Source organism: Helianthus annuus, chromosome 11, assembly GCF_002127325.2.
Source record: "Helianthus annuus cultivar XRQ/B chromosome 11, HanXRQr2.0-SUNRISE, whole genome shotgun sequence".
In the NCBI taxonomy this organism is placed as follows: Eukaryota; Viridiplantae; Streptophyta; class Magnoliopsida; order Asterales; family Asteraceae; genus Helianthus; species Helianthus annuus.
The window spans coordinates 65,198,437-65,213,260 of record NC_035443.2 but is presented as its reverse complement, the minus strand read 5'-3'; the positions used below and the strand labels follow the sequence as shown (position 1 = coordinate 65,213,260).

General features: G+C 36.1%; 1 long non-coding RNA gene across 3 annotated transcripts; it reads right to left on the bottom strand.

The window, feature by feature from the left end:
• Positions 1 to 7,364: 7,364 nt before the first annotated feature.
• Positions 7,365 to 13,865, bottom strand: LOC110890565. 3 transcript variants are annotated; one of them, XR_002564598.2, is made up of 5 exons: positions 13,644 to 13,865; positions 11,379 to 11,464; positions 8,314 to 8,386; positions 8,060 to 8,218; positions 7,365 to 7,803 (listed from the first exon to the last, which is right to left on the bottom strand). It is a non-coding gene; the product is annotated as an uncharacterized LOC110890565 (long non-coding RNA). The 3 variants fall into 3 exon arrangements; XR_004872440.1 differs by having other exon boundaries at positions 11,437 to 11,464; XR_002564599.2 differs by lacking the exon at positions 8,314 to 8,386.
• Positions 13,866 to 14,824: the final 959 nt, after the last annotated feature.

Here is a 14,824-nt window from a genome sequence, read left to right as displayed (position 1 = left end):
TAAGTCTGTTAAAACCATTGAGCATGTTAATTGATTAACCATGTTCGATATTACCAAGAACTCAGTTACATGGAGTATGACTGTGTGAACATGAACCCACTATTATGTGCTGCTTGATGATTAACTGCCAAACACACTATGTGACGTTAGATTTGTGTGCAAGATTGTTACGAACGAAAACTGACTATACATACGTGCGTACGATAGGTCGTGATTGATTAACTGTGAGCGTGCGTATTCTTTAGCATACCGATCAAACCAAGGTGAGTTCACACAGCCAAGGCATGGGGTTCCCATGGTGGGAATGGGATTTGATTATTTACTTGTACTTACCTAGATAATGGGAATTAGTGATATGATCCTCGGGTGAGGAAGGTTATTGATAAGATACTACTAGACTAGTGATACTAATAGAACTGATCTTCGCATACACGCCGGGGTTGGCTGCGATAATATGACTAATCTTCGCACACATGCCTAGGATGGCTGCGAACCGTACACTAAATCTTCGCACACATGCCGGGTGGCTGCGATACAAATATACCTAGTCTAGAATACTTGGAAACTTTCCCTAATCTTCGCATACATTCCTGGAGGGCCGCGATACGAACTAAATACGATACATGACTTAATGAACGAACACAAGGCTTACTATACTATTACGATTACTGAACTATTAACCGTGAACTCGCTCAACTAGTTGTTGACTCTCTGCTGCATGCCTTGCAGGACCTTAGGTACATATGGAGCTTGCACAGGGAGGAGCATGTCGTTGTGGAGCTTGGATCGTGGATGTTATGTTACACTTTATAACACTTGAACTTATTATATACATTGGATTTTCATATTATGCTTCCGCTACTTAAACTATGTTTGATTTGAACATCAATTGTATTGAATTGGGTTTTTACAAACTACTTCGATTATTATATACTATGTTCAATATGATTGGTGGCTTGATCCTGGTCATGTCACGCCAACAAGCGGTGGTACACCGCGGGTGGATTTTGGGGGTGTGACATTATATGACCATAACTAGTTCTATAAGAATAAAACAATGTTTCTAGTTCATTTTGGTGTTTTGATGCTGTTCGGATAATTGTTCGGTTGTCGGTTCGTTAAGTTACTAACTTGTGTAATTTATACGGTATGATATGCTTTTCGTGTCATGATTGCATTCTTAACCTTTTCAAGTTATTTTGGGTGTTTAATAGTATTTCTAAATCTTTTATAAAATCCTTCTTCTTCCCACTTGGGATTTGATATGTTTTTTTATGTCGGGCCTACATCTAAGTCCTAAATCTATCCTTTAGCTGAGTACTAAGGTTGTACTGACACAGCTTGTCTAACCGGTGAGTTTACTAATTGTTTCGACGCAACGCTTAAATTGTTTCACAATGCGATAAATGAAATGGTTGGTGCATATTTCGTACGTCTGCCACTATGCGAATAGTTAGTTAGAGCATGTGTTGAATATTGTACAGATTAGAGAAAGTCGGACACAGTATTGTAATGTCAAGGTCCATCCGGACAGATGGAGAACATATAGTCCAAAACCCTATCCGGATATAGAGTGTGTAATGTATCAGTCCATCCGGACGGATGGACATAGGTTCATCTGGACATGTGTAGATTGTTGCCTATAAATAGGGAGTTGGGGTTCCCATTTGGACAAGCTTTTGGTTCCTAGAGGGGACATGCTGTCCAACTGGTCTCATGGTGTTGTAACTTGTCAAGGTATGAATATAGACAAGATTATAAGTGACTGCTTGGTGTCGTATCAATCTTAACTCCTTTCTTAGTAATAATAAACGCACCGAACACGTCGTATCGGGACCGAGGCTCCGTCAAACTTGCCGGTTCCTGGAATATCAAGTGGTATCAGAGCTACGGTACCGATTTAATCGATCTAACAGTCGGTTAAATCACCCAATCTCATCAATTTTGGGTTATACGGGAGTTTTGACGTTAAAACAGAGAAAATTACCCAAATAAAGGTCAATTCACAGATGGAATATTGGAATTGAAGCCATCATTTTGTTCGGAATTGATTCGGGCACAATCCTATGAAGTTTCATGATGAAATTCACACAAATAAAGATTCTGGATTGAAAAAACGTGATTTGGGGTGTTCTTGAGTTGTTCGAACATATTCGTTCCGGATGGACATCCGGACGAATGGTCATTCGGACAGATCCCCATCCAGATGGACGCACTCATCTAGATGGACAACAGACACTCATTCGGATGGATCTCAACTCCATCCGGACGGATGGGTAGAACTTCATCCGGATGGACATCAACTCCTTTTGGACGGATGAAGACACTCAGGTGGTTAACTATCAAGGTGATCCAAGATCAGTCCATCCGGACGAATGGACCACCTCCATTCGGACGGATGAACTAATGCCTAAAAAAGGCATTTTTTGATCGCAACAACGAGGAGAGTCTCCAGAAAAAATTTGGTGATTGAAAATTTTTTCGGGTTTTTAACGACCAAGCTGGGTTGTTCGGGGACACCGTCTGGGGCTTCAGTGAACAGGTTTGATGATGCGATCACGGATTGTGGAAATTAGTGGGGTAGTCATGATACTGGTGTAGAATGTTTATTATTCAGGTTATCTGACTATTTATGGGCCAAAACATAAAATCCGCAATGATGAAAAACTGACGTTTTGAGGAAAATTGTCATATTTTCGGCATAGTCGAGTTTTTCACTGATAAAAGAGGACTGAATTGCTCAGTTTGAGGGGGAATTCAGTAATAGAGTCATCAGAATTTGCAAAAATGAGGAAGAATAAAAATTTCAGATGTTGCAGCATTTTTGAAATTCGTGACGCTGCAACAGTATTCGGGTGGTTTCGACTTCAGATTGTCAGGGGAAATGTGAATCTGATCGTGGGTGAAAGCTTTGGACATCAAGATGATCCAAGGTGTTGATATCTGATCGTGGACGAAAGCATCGGAGATCTGAGAGTGATCGTGGGTGGATGATAGCTTCTGAGATCTAGATTATCCGAGGAGATGAATCTGATTATGGACAAATGCTTCAGAGATCAGATTACACGACCAGAGAACATCTGTTTTCCGATGAAGATTTGCTGATTGTGGAGAATACCGTTTATACGGATCAGTCATTCTTACGGTGCCTTAAAGTGATCACGGAAAACGGGATATCAGATCTTCAGGGGGAATCAAGGATTTGAAGTTAACTAGTGGGGTATTTGAAGTTTCTATTAATTGTCGGTTGAGTTTTTGTATATTCTTAGATTGAGCAAGTGATCATGGTGCTGACATGATATATCAAAAACTGAACGTGGATGTGGTTAAAGCTGAAACAGAGAGTACTGTATTGATTAGTTTCAAGTTGGTGATTGTTCGTGAAGATTGCAGTCCAGCAATTCAGAGGAGAGTCGTGAACTGTGCAAAAGGCCTGAAGATTCATTTCAGGGGGAACGTGCTCTACATTGTAAAAAGCAAACCCTAGTCATCAATCAAGGGGGAATCTATTGTCAGATTTCAAGATGCCAGACTGAAGTTGAAGAAAAGTTGAAGATTACAGAATATTCAAACACAACTCATGGTTCTCAAAGTGTTAGAGACGATTCGACAGTGACAGTCGAGGGTGAATCTGTTTGTCACACCCCGACCGCGTAAAACACCAACCGCGACGGAATCGTCGGGGAGTGTCGTAACAGAATTATTGTTTCACAACACATGGTACTTAAAGTTTGGTTTTATTAGAATTAATGTTTACATTGTCTTGGAATTAAAGGAAACATAACATAAATTAAACTGTTCTTGCTTGATTTTAAGTCACTAAGGCCCAAGTCCGCCCAAGTGTATCATGATCAACCTCAAACAATAGTTCCTAAAACATATGTGAAAATAGGTACGTCGGCATAAAAATGCCTGTGAAATACACAGGTTTTGTTAATGAAGGATTCATGACTTGTAATTAAAAGAAGTGTTTAGCAGAAAGTAGTCATGAACCTTTAAAAAGTGTTTTCTTTTATAAAATCATATGAAAATCGGAATGAAAACAAGATAATAATAAAAGAAAAGATGTTTGGTTAAATAAATAACCAAGTGAAAATGGATTGTAATAAACATGTCATTTGTAAAACAATGTCATTTGAAATATTCGTAATTTGTATAAAATGTGTCATGTCTTTGTCTTTGTTTTTGTTGAAGTGGTTTAGATAAAGCTACGATATGTAATATCATAAAAGAACTTATATATAGGAAGTAACAGTGGCGTATCCACCACGCTTTTATCACTTACTATATAACCACCAAAATGTCTTGTTAACTGATGTGTGTAAAATGCAACATATAAATTCCATCAAATAAGGCATAAAACTAACCCTTTTTTAGTATTAATGTTGGAAAAAGTATGTTTTTGTCTTCCTTTTGTATTTTCAGGATTAAATGAGCGTAAATGAACAAAAGGAGCAAATATGCAACAAAATCTAACATAATTACAAGAAAAGGAATAAACGTGGCATGCCCGACCCCTCGACAGCATCTTCCCAAGCAAAAACAAGTGAACAGAAGGCTGACCACGGCCCCGTGCCCAGTGGACACGGGGGTGTGGCCAGGTGTCAGAAGAAAGGACAAAGCTATAGAAGCTTTTATTTCCCGACACGAGGGCATGCCTAGCTCAACACGGCCGTGGTCAACACTAAGATTCGTAGAATCCAAGCAAATCTTGATAGTACAGATACGCTTCTGCATACGGGGCCGTGCCCAGCGGACACAGGGGCGTGTGAAGCTAATGCAGACGAATTTCAATTAATGAAAAAAGAGAAAGAGGATGGACACAGGGCCGTGCCCCATGGACACGGGGCCGTGTACGGGCTTATGTGCAGTCTATAAATAGAGGTGCTTGGTTCACTTCAAAGGCATCGCTTGGCAAACCACCTCTCTCCCACTTCACCTACACTCCACCACCACTACAACCAACGTCCACCACCATCATCCATCATAGAGTGTGTGTAGTAGTCTTGGGATCCAAGATTGATAGTAAGAGTTCTTGACAATCAAAGGTCATGTTTGCCTAAGTCTCTTACATCACTTGGTGAAGACAAGCATTTAGTGTAATACTTTTGATTTTTAATCTTTTCGCACTTTTTATTTGGTTTTGTATTAATGACTTTAATAACTAGTTTCTTATGTTGAAGGAGAAACTTCCTTATCATGTGTCCGTGGTGTCTTGGCATTATTTTACTGTCTATATAAAATAAAAGATTTACACCATTCATATCTCTACGGTCTATTGTTGGCTACCTGTTGGGATTGAACCCTATCAGAGGAACAGATAATGAGAGCCAAAATAGGTTCACAACAGTGGATTCATCATAAGCAGCTATTTGCATTAGACTTTCCCCTTGAAAGTGGTTATAACATCTGATGGCCCTCATCCACTGTTTATATACTACAACTGCTGGCTATTAAGTACTGCTTGTGTACAACAACTGCTGAAGACAAAGTGCTGCTCCTTAATCTATTGCCCTAAGTCAAGTGCTGCTAAAGACCAAAGCCCTGCTTGGAATGAAGCAGTGGAATGAAGAAACAGTTGTTTACTTTGTCTGTTGTAATAGTATCAGTGTTTAGCTAGCAGTAGTTATATGTAACAGTGGTTAAAGGTTGTTAGGTTGTTAGATGTCACTTTCATGGTGACGTCAGCTAAGATGCTTCAGTGGTTTGATTTGCCTATAAATGGAACAGTACCCTGTACTGTTACATTTGATTGACTGAGTGAGTTCTTCTCCTCCAATCATTTCATCTTGTGCAATTAACCAGGGAGCATCAGGCTGAGGGGGAGTTTAGTTTGTAAGCACGCATTGTAATCTTTTGATTTGACTTGTAACCTTTGGACTAATGGAAAGCATGTGTTTATCAAAACTATTTTCCTCTTTGATTGTGTTTACAAAGTTTGTGTTGATTTCCGCTGCATAAATCATTGAATCATGTTTATTCATTGTTCATCTATTACAAACAAACATAATCATGAGAGACTCAGATCCTAACAATTGGTATCAGAGCTTGGACAGTCAAATTTGATCTAACAATCTATTTGACAAAACAGTTCAGCTTAAAATTCATTGATGTTAAGGTTGATCGTATTTTGTTGAAAAACAGAATAACGAGTGAGCATGTTCAAAGTTGCTATTCAAAAACTCTATAAAACAACCAAGATGTCATAAGACACAGAAACTTCTCATAACAAGAACAAGTGATATCATGCATAAACCACCTATAGTGTTCAGATCTGAAAATACGTCTGATAACTATGGTATAATCATTTTCTTTACAAAATTGATTTCAAGTGTTGATATGATGTTTGTGTTGTTTCAATCATGTTTAATACTAAGGTGTAAACCTCTGGTCAACAAAAACTTAGTTTCGTAAAAACATTAGTGTTTTTGTTAACATAAAAGGAGGGAAATTAAAACTTTAGTTATTAAATCTTATGTGTTGAAAAACAGGTTGAGAATCCTGTTAAAAAGGATCAAATCAACTTTGTTAAGAACACATTAAAAAAATCTGGTGTTAAGAACAGACTAAATCATATGTAATGTGAGATTTGACATAAGCATGTGCTAAGATGTCCAAGTCTTTCCAAACATTGCTGTAAAATGATTCTGGTCTAAGTATTTCTTCAATAAAAGCCTCCCAATGAGTATTTTAATACTTATGTATGGGAAGGGTAAAAAGGGGAAGAAGGAAAATCACAAAAACTCAAAAGTGTGTTTATCTCAAAACTTTTGAAGTCAAAAGAAAAGAGTATAAATGTAAAACACTTAAGAGTCCAAAATTGGGTGAACAATGGTCATCAAGCAGCTGTGTGCATTCATTGATTCAGAGAAGTTTAGGTAACAATAGTATCACCAATGATTAAACTTAAAGGAGGACTAGGCAAGTTTTTCAGTGTCCACTACAAGAAAATGAAGCTAATGCAACCCCGACAAAATGTTGCATTAGGCTATGAAAAGGTTGCATTATGCCTAATGCAACCTTTTATCAAAAGCTGCGTTAGGTGAAGTTGCATTAGAGCTAATGCAACTATTTTGTTGGATAATGCAACCTTTTCTAAAAGGGTTGCACTTACAATTCAAATGCAACCTTTTTATATTATAATGCAACCTTTTTTACTTTTAAATGCAACTTTTGTATCACTCAAATGCAACCTTTACTATCTCAAATGCAACCTTTGTTACACTCAAATGCAACCATTATTATATTATTAGTACAACGCAACCTTTTTAACATCAAATGCAACACTTTTATAAAATTTTATTTACCGCAAATACAACCTTTTTTATACCAAATGCAACTATGTAAGATAAATACAATTGCTATTAATCAATATGCATTCAATCGCAAATACACTAAACAATAATAAACATATATCATTGATAGTCAAATGGCTACTTTAACATACTTATCTAAATTCAAAAATCAATATAGTCAACACAAAGTGTCAATTACAATAATAAAGAATAATAAAAACATTTTAGTGATCTCGATCTCCAACTAATAGTTATTACGTAACCTTCTGCATAATAGCATCCATGTCTTCTGTTTTTTTCTTTCATGATCCTCTTCAATCTCTCTACGTATTTCAAGCAAGTGGTATTTCTCAACTTTGATGTTTGCTTTGAATGATTTCATTAGCCCCTCTGGAATTATGTACAATGCGCAAGCAGCGTCTACTTATTTGATAAATGTATTTATAACGGCTCTACCATAAATTCGGTGACATCCATAATTCTCTTTGTTCATTGCAGCTATATGTATCTGTTATCAAAACCAGCAGCCAAATCAAATCAAAGTTGTTTAAATTAAAACTAAGTAACGTCTTACTAACCAAGTCACATACTAATGCATTTAGAAGCTGCAACTAATTCTTAATTGAAACATGAAACATCTAATTTACATTCAGACTGAAATGTGTTGGGTAACATCTTTCTTTCGGTTTGGGCATAAATGGGTAGTTTAAGTGCGGACTAAAAATCTAACAAATAAAAAAAAATAAAACTACTAAAAACCTTACCAAGACATACTACACGATCTTGTTTTTCCCTGACAAAACAGGTAGATCAGAACCGACCGTGTAGCGCTTTGTAGACCAGCTAACCAAGAATATTATCTGATCAGTGGTACTTGGTGAACTGCATTAAACATGAACTGAAGTCTATCCTAAGATCTGGCCCTGAAATCAGTAACCAAACAATCCAAAGTAAGAATAATAATGACCTTTTAATTTAAGAAAGATTAATATATAGTGGGTTGGACTAACTCATTAACCTGATAATTAACAAGTGTGCTTATTTATCAACTAATTCAAGCTTTCAGCTGATTTTGTCATATTAAACCATCACTGCAGTGTAAGATGTATAAATGAAAATCACATAAATCATTACTATTATCAAAACAAGTTCAATAAACAAAAATGATTCACTCTAACATGATCACTAAATTCAACAGGAATCCAAAATTACCGCTATTTGTCTTGCATATCAGAATTATTTACAGCGGAAGTATTCGAGTATATTTGATCGATATAACACGAAATTGTAAGAACAAATGATGGACAATTTGTATAAAGGAAGTCGTCTTGGTAACCGGTAATAATTGCCGGTAAACCCTATATATACAATATACTAGAACGGTTATGAAGGTAGTTATGTTTGGCGGGAATAACCGTCAACTTAAATGACTTTACCCAACCAACATACCCGTTGAATGTATCTGTTCATATACACACACATATCTAATAAGTTTAAGTTTAATACAAATAATAATAATATAAATTATGTTTATAATACTAATACTCTCCCCTAAACATAATTTGGTTTACGGGAGTTCATGAGTACGCTGTAATTTGCTTCATTTACAGCTTTCTTTGCCCTTGAGAAATCGAATCTCTTCCTTTGTAGTTTCTTGAGTCCATGCCAATCACTACCATCATAGTAAACATAGTGATCTTCAGCTATATCCTGAATTGCTTTCAACTGCTCTTGTAACCCGCTGATTGTACCTGCTTGATTTGTAAATAATGCATAATGTTTCACTTCCTTCTCTACTGCTCCGGTACTACTTGAACATCCAGCAGTCTCCGTTTGACCTGCATCTGTTATAACCTCCTTATCTCCTTCGCTCATGCTCTGTCTCTGTCTGGGATCCACTGTCTTCTCTTCCACTTTTCCGATTGCCCTTTCCTGTGTTACCTTGAACTTGTAGTAGTATACAATTACGTCCAGATACATAGCGTAAATCAGACGCATGTATTCACCATCTTCATACTCGAAACCTGTATCCTTTGCTATCATCGCCCACATACCATTTTCAGTAATTCGCCGGTGACCACCTTCCCTCTTCACCGCCATATACAGGTCCAATAATCCCACTTTCCGATTGTTTGAAGCATAAGCAGGCAGTGGCCTTGAATGAATTTCTAGTTTCTCTTTAAGAAACCATTCTATCATACTATCAAACGTGATTTCGAGATAGTATTTATACTTAAGAAAGTAATCAACGTCTTCAAGCATATCTAATAGGGCCTTGCAGTCTCTAAAATCACTGAACTTCATTGCTTGTAGGATTAGAATATTCCAATCCGGTTCATTTGTAGATATGTTCAGTTTCTCAAAGTATTCATTAAAAATTTCGGTTTTATACTTCTCATGTTCATGACCCTTATTTATCACATTCTGTTTCTCTAATTCTCCAATTTCCTCTTCTCTTGTCATTCCTGAATGACCATTCCTTCTGTTGTTTAAAGGAACGCTAAACGTGGGAAAAATTTTACATTTCTCTCCCATGAATCTTACTGTATAACCCTGAGTTATTAACTGATCAAAACTCAAGACATTTCTGTCTATATCTGTAGTGTAGAACACGCTTTGAATACGTATATTTTCAGACCCGGACACAACATCTACCACACCAATGCCTCTAATGAAGAAAAAATGGTTTTCTCCGGTCATAGTTTCGACATGAGACATATTTTTTATGCGTTTAAACATGTCTATGTTACTAGAGAAATGGTGTTTGAGAGATTTACTGACATACCATATATCTGACCAACATCCTCCCTCGGTCCCGTCCACAATGAATTCTAGTCGGCGGGTCAATCTTCTTCATCAGCGTTTTTCTGAGTTCCTGCATCAACCGCTTGTCGAAGTAACTGACTCTCTTCATCCTTTTCTTTCTCTTGACATGAGGAGATTTGATGACCAGGCATGTTGCAGTGGTAACAGTGACGTTCCATTCTTCTTCGTTCTCGTTTTTCTTCAGAACAATGTGCACATGGCATCATTGAAGAGGTCGGCCATAGATTGTCACTCCTTGCATAACTGGCTCTGATACCACTTTCTTGCATATAAGAATTATTTACAGCGGAAGTATTCGAGTATATTTGATCGATATAACACGAAATTGTAAGAACAAATGATGGACAATTTGTATAAAGGAAATTGTCTTGGTAACCAATAATAATTGCCGGTAAGCCCTATATATACAATATACTAGAACGGTTATGAAGGTAGTTATGTTTGGCGGGAATAACCGTCATCTTAAATGACTTTACCCAACCAACATACCCGTTCGAATGTATCTGTTCATATACACACACATATCTAATAAGTTTAAGTTTAATACAAATAATAATAATATAAATTATGTTTATAATACAAATAATTTGGCAGTCAAATCAACATTACATGATTGGAGATTACAATATCAAATAATTAACCAGAACAACCTCACAACTCTATAACAGGTAAATCAATAGTGATGTCTGGGTAAAACTTAATACTAAAGGCATGCCAAAAATAAGATGTAAAAGAGTTCCATTAATATTTTAAGAGTCGTGTTTTTTCCTTATTGACGTTTGATTGCATGAGAAAATATGAGGTTACAAAAGAAACAGAAAAAGAAAACTTTTGTGGGTCAACCCAACGTGACCCATTTTGACATGAGCTAAAGGTTTACCCGTTTTGCACTAGACTCGACATTCACAAGTTTCCACCTCTAAGATAGAGAATACATAGCTAAGTCCCTCTTCAAAAAGTAATAGATGTGAAAAGTATAAAATCATTCCAGTAATATGATGTAATAAGTTTTATGCACAAAACCGCACCAACCCATTTAACCCATTCGAGTTGTTTCTTATCAAACTATATCTATTTAAAATTTTGACCAGTTAGATATAAAACATACCCAAATAGACCATTTAGAATGAACACAAGTAAAAATTACCACATCAAGCAAACAGAAATAGGAAGTTATGTGAAGAGATAGAGACTATAAATAACTCAAAACACTCATTTAAGTAAATGGGTATAAAATGGAACTTATGATATCAGTACTCAGTAGTAATGTTGTCCTTCTTCAATTGTGTATTGACATCAGCAAGAAAAAATTCACCTTTCTTTGTTCCAGATGATGTGATTGCCTACATGGTGTGGAAGTTGAGAATATGACATCAAGAACATAATAAATTAATCATGCCAACAAATCACGACACAACCAAAGTTGTATAAAAGAAAGAATATGCTATTTATACATTGTAGAATAGAGAACCATGGGAGTAACTTTTGACCAATATTATACATTTAGACTTTACTAAAACATTATGATACAGAAGCATCATATCTTTCGCATTTATAAAGAAATATGTCAATTCAGTAAGCAATTTGATGGTACAAAAGCTACTCTTTCCTATAGGTAAGTTGGAAACAAGACCATATGAGTCAACGCAGATAAATAGCAAGTGGAAGACATGTGAACCCTATGAAACGAGCTCAATATGTAGACACACCAAGGTTAATTAAAGGCTAAAGTAAATGTCTATGTAGAATGCAAGTTCACAACTAATAATGCAGAATTAGGATCGTATGTAATAAGTTAATAACAGTCATAACCTAGTCAAATTACCAAAACAATTACGACGGGTCCTAACAAGATTCTAAGAGAGCATCCTTAGCTTTACTCATCATTATGATCAGACTACATGAATGTAATAGTGAATTGATTGCTTTTTTATTTTTTTCATACATGATGCAGATAGTGATCCCACGTAGACCTGGCAAACGGGTCGGGTAGGGTCATGTGTCAAAACGGGTTCAGGTCAAAACGGGTCAATTAAAAAAAAGGGCTGTTTCGGTTCGGGTCGGAACGGGTTCGGGTCAGAACGGGTTTCGGGTCGAGATGGTTAAAAAAATGTTTTTTTTTTTAAGTGATAATATGTCAAGTATTGAACCCAAATCAAATCCAGATTAACTTTGTAAATAACAGCAACAACACGACTCAGATTCAGAACTAAAATAAGCCGTGATGTGCGTGTAATGTATAACTAGATTTTCTTTAATTTAGTTCCTTCTCCGAACCAAAATCAGATCTTAATCATCAAACTGAAACTGATTCAGATCTGATTTCGATTCAAAATATTCTTTCAGCCAATTTAAACATATATGAAACAGATCTGATATCGATGTTCTGATTTTGTTCTTAAAACAAACTAAAACTAATTGAAACAATCAACTGAATTCACAATCGCTGAAACAATCACTGAAACTGATTTCACTAAAATCAACAGAAACTAATGGAAACAATCGCGTCGAAACGGTACGGGTCGAAACGATACGGGTCGAAATGGTACAAAACTCGTCCCGACCCAAAACTCGTCTTGTGCGGAAACTCGTGTCGGCCCAAAACCCGTTGGGATCGGCCCGATACCCGAACAGACCCCATTCCGATCCAAAACCTGCGTCGTGCCGAAACCGTCTCGGCCCGAAACTCAATTTGAACCGAACCCATTCTGATCTGAAACCTGCCCCATTTATTTAAGATACTAACCCACATCGACCCATTTCTTTAATGTTGTCGACCCGCTTTGACCCGAAAATAACAAGATGGAATTTCAAGTGACCCATTGTGACCCATTTAGTTAAAATATCTTACCCAAACCAACCCATATAATTTTAAAAGCAACCCAAACTGACCCACTTGGAAGGCTTTGGGTCAAGATTGCCCCTTCTAATCCCACGTGACTTGTTAGCAAATTCATAAATTTTGTAGATCAAAATGTTGTGAAACTAGTTTGTTTAATTTACCTTACTTCATTCCTCTTTTATCATTGCAATGGTGATTTACAAAAAAAACTACGTCATATGTCTTGTTGCTCATATTGTTAATCTAATCTAGTAATTTTGCATATGTTTTATTTTAACATTTTAACCATGTCTCTATATACTTCTTTAATTAGTTGTTATATTGAGAGTTTTTATATCAGATAGACTTTTTTCATAAATCTCATAAGTTGAGTACATACAGAGGAGCACAAACTGAATCAAATGGAGATATGCATAATCAGACACAAACCAATTCAATTACTTCGGATGTGAACCAATATGTTATCAAACTCGGTATGTAATTTCTAGAAAACGTCGGATGAACAAACTAATTCGATCATGCACTGCACTGCACTGATAGTTTTGCCCCCAAAAAAAACTAAAACGGGGAATCAACTCAAACTGTAAAATAAAAACAAAAAACATCATCTCTTCGTTGCACATAAACACAAATCACACATTATTGATCAACTGAACAAAATCATATTCTTTTTTACTGACCTAGGATTGAAGGTGGGTTGAAATTGCGATTGAACTACGCGAAACCCTTCTGTCCATCCTAAGAAACTAGATCTTCCCTTCCACCTCCAGCGATTGAACTACTCATCTAGTTCAGACGTCTTAGGTCACCAGAAATTAGGTCACTATTGCAATTTGGGAGTGATTAAGAGGGAAAATCAAAAAAATTAAGCCCGAATGCCCGCTAATAACCCTTTTTAAAAACCGCCCAAGTACCCAACTAAAAGGTTTCAGTATATAAAAAAAATCAATTTAGGGAGAATAATATATGTATTTTAAATTTTATTATTTATGATAATAATTTATTTTCATAATTAAAATTTTTAATTCAAATAAATTAATTTGTTGTAGCAAAAGACTAGACTATCCACAACACAATGTATCAATGACAACACCATAAGGACAAGAGAATAGAAAATTGTCGTTTCGCGGTTCGCTCGACACTCACTTGGAAAATTAATGCTCGGAGAATGCTCTTTCGGTTTCCGGCTCGGTTGAAAACGAGTCGATCGGCTTGGTTCGGTTTATAAACGAATTGAGCAAAAGCAAAGGCCTGTTCAGCTCATGAACAACCCTACCCTACTAACCATCTATACCTGCACATCGCAGTACTTTGACCTTTGAAATATCAAGTTTCATATCATCTCTTACTTTGAAATGTGACATTTGTTGCTTTTTTCATAAAATACATCAGGTCTTGTTTATAGAAGAAACACAACTCAATGTGGACTTAAAGGTTCTTTTTCGTTTTCACTTTAAATAATTTATCTAGTCATCAGCAACTTGTTTTTATTACCATCGAGTTGGCCCTCTATACACCAATGAATAATTGATAAGTTTTACCTTATTCCAATCGAGTTGCCACAAAACATCATAAATTCTTCACACTTTTATCATATTCCACCCATACATATGATTCAAACCTATTAGATATAACATTTTAAGATAATAGTTGCAATTTACTTTTAACAATGCAACCTTTAAAAATAAGAGTTGCATTTAATATTTGACAATGCAACCTTGCAAGAAAAAAGGTTGCAAGTTTTACTTAAATTTGCAACTTTTAAATAAAAAGGTTGCAAGTCCAATGTGCTTTTGCAACTATTTACGAAAAAGGTTGCATTAGATCTTCTAACGCAACCTTTATATTCAACGAAGTTGCA